Source organism: Fulmarus glacialis, unplaced genomic scaffold, assembly GCF_000690835.1.
Source record: "Fulmarus glacialis isolate BGI_N327 unplaced genomic scaffold, ASM69083v1 scaffold11475, whole genome shotgun sequence".
NCBI classification, from domain to species: domain Eukaryota; kingdom Metazoa; phylum Chordata; class Aves; order Procellariiformes; family Procellariidae; genus Fulmarus; species Fulmarus glacialis.
The window spans coordinates 1,133-1,427 of record NW_009213662.1 but is presented as its reverse complement, the minus strand read 5'-3'; positions in this window follow the sequence as shown (position 1 = coordinate 1,427).

Below are 295 nucleotides of genomic sequence, written 5' to 3'. Positions count from 1 at the left end.
CAAATACAGCTGCTCTTTGGGGCGTTTCTGCAAGATCATGGGTCAGGTGGTAAGAGAGGACTGGGCAATTTCAGAGACACAGGCTGCATCACCGAGCCTCTTCTGTCAAATTTCTGTTGGTCTTGTGGGAAAGGAAATGTTCTGTCCGAGAGAATACCCCAGAGGATGAATACTGCAGCAGCTACATCTTGCTGTGAAAGAATCTCGATGCTTTTAGGATTCAACCTGACATCTCATTAGACTGGTAATTACCACCTTCCTAATTGTTTTATTGTGCTCCAGTCTCTTCCCCCCA